The sequence below is a fragment of the Myotis davidii genome, unplaced genomic scaffold (assembly GCF_000327345.1).
Source record: "Myotis davidii unplaced genomic scaffold, ASM32734v1 scaffold38, whole genome shotgun sequence".
NCBI classification, from domain to species: Eukaryota; Metazoa; Chordata; class Mammalia; order Chiroptera; family Vespertilionidae; genus Myotis; species Myotis davidii.
The window spans coordinates 3,824,743-3,827,051 of NW_006291383.1; positions in this window are offsets into that span (position 1 = coordinate 3,824,743).

The following is a 2,309-nucleotide window of genomic DNA, read 5'->3' on the forward strand; positions in this document are numbered from 1 at the left end:
GGAATACCTGTGCATCTCTGCTCTCCATCTCACTCGGCAACTCCAACCGCCACAGACCTCACATTCAAGGACCCCCACAGCCGGTCCTTGCCCTCCAGGGAGAACCCTGGACTCCCTGATGTCCTCTGTCTTCTCTTCTCCCCTCCCCACCACAGATACCCCCCTCACCCCCCACCCCAAGGCTTCACCTGTCTTTAGGCACAGCCTGTGGTGCCCAGAGTCCCGGGTTCTGCTGGCGGTAGGGACCGGACAAGGGTAGGAGCCATGTCCCCGCCAGCAGGTGGTGCCGAGGGATGGGGGACAATGGCAGAGGCCTTCACAGGTCTGATCTTAGCGCAGAAGACATAAGCCTCCCACCCGCCCAGAGTAAGCCAACCCTTCCCTGAATGTCACTGCCCTGAGAGAGCGTGGGCCCCGTCTCTGCCCAGGACGCATACCAGCATGACCTCTGCCAGCCTAGCCCGGAATTTTCCTGGCTGTGGGAAGAGGGTGCGGCACATGCCCTCCCACAGATGAGGCTGTGGAAGGAGAGGGAGGCAGGGCTGGAGCAGGCCCAGGAAGACCAACTGGGTTTCTCAGGAGTTGTCACAGCAGAGAGAGCCACACAAACCTCAACGCCCAGAGTGACTGCAGGACCTTCCAAGACTCAAGTGTGGTTTGGGGCCTGTCTGCCTCCGAGCCAATAGCAGGGCTGATCTAAGGCAGCTTCCTTGGCCAGGGGGGTGGGGGAGTCCCCCTCCTGATCATTAAAATCAGACCCTTGGGGCCATCGGTGGCTGGAATCTGCATTTGTAACCAACTGCTCAGGTGTTTGTGATGCGACACAGAGCAATGGGGGCTGCTGTCTGCACACAGGGGGCTGAGGGCTGAGTTAGCCCCCCACCCCAAGCCAGCTCTCATTCTTACGTTCCTCTCTCCTGTCTTCCATCCAGGCAGGCCTGAGAATGCAGGAGACATTGGATCAGCCAATCTCCATCTAGGCCTGTCACCTCAGAGGGGGGCCGAAGGCTCTTAAATGCTGTTGCCATAGCAACAGCATCCAGCAAGTGAGGACCACAGGCAGGGAGCCAGGGTACCTGGGGTGCAAGGATAGAAACTGACTTCGGAGGAGAGACTAGAGCTACTGTGAGGGATGAGGGGGGCTAAGGAGGGGGATGGGTGATCCAAGAATCCTTGAGAGGGAGGGGGACCCCAAAGCCATCTTGTGCATCTGCTTCTCCAAAAAGAACAACCTGTTCACTCACATCAGCCCCTGGGGAAAGGGGTCCAGAAATAAAATGTAATAATAATAACAAAAAAGAATGAATAATAACACTTACTCGCTAACATTTATCTGCATTGTCTCTGTGCCTAGCATGCTGCTAAGCCCTTTATTTTATTTTATTTTTTAATTCTTTATTGTTGAAAGTATTACATATGTCCCCTTTTTTCCTCCATTGGCCCCTCTGTCTCTGGACCCACTCTGTTCATCAGTTAATTTTGTTACTTAGATGCCACATATGAGTGAGACCATGTGACACTTGCCTTTCTCTGACTTATCTCACCGCTAAGCCCTTTAAAGGCTTTCCAGGGCTGTTGAAGTTTTCACAGCAATCCTAAGAAGCCAATGCTAACTTCACCCCATTTTAAGAAGGAGGAAACGGAGACTCAGGGAGATGTGGGGGGCCTTGCCCAGTGACACCCAGCGAGTGGCAGAGCTGAGACTTGATACAACTGATGCTTCTAACTCACCCGTGGACAAGCCCGGGCCGGTTGCTGGGTCTGCAGTGGCCACAGGCTTTGTCCCCTCAGCAGTCCTGCTGTGCCTGGCCACTGCCCTGTCCCCAGGGGCCTGGGCTGGGCTGGGCGTGGTCCTTTGGGCAGCACTCATATCCGGTCTCCTGTAGCACACATGGCAGTGTGGTCCAGTGGTCAGTCACACGGCTCTGGAGTTGGATGGACCGGGTTTCTGCCCAGGCTCCACCACTCGCAAGCTGTGAATCGTGGCCAAGGTATGCGACCTCTCTGAGCCTTGCTTTCCTCACTGGAAAACGAGAATAATCAGACCTCAGAGGCTTGCTGTAGGTATTAAATGAGTTAATATGCGGAAAGCCCTTAGAAAGGTGCCTGGGACATAGTAAGTGCTCATTAAATGGTATCTAGTATTATAATTAGGTATTGGCCCAGCCAGTTCCTGCTTCCATTACCGACAAATTAAGGAATAAATTTCTCCAGAGGCCACCAGTAAATTCCCAAAGAGCTTTTCACTCTTTGAATCGTATAGATTTCCTAATTAGTTTTCTGGATCCCCAGTTGTCTCCTGAAGTCCA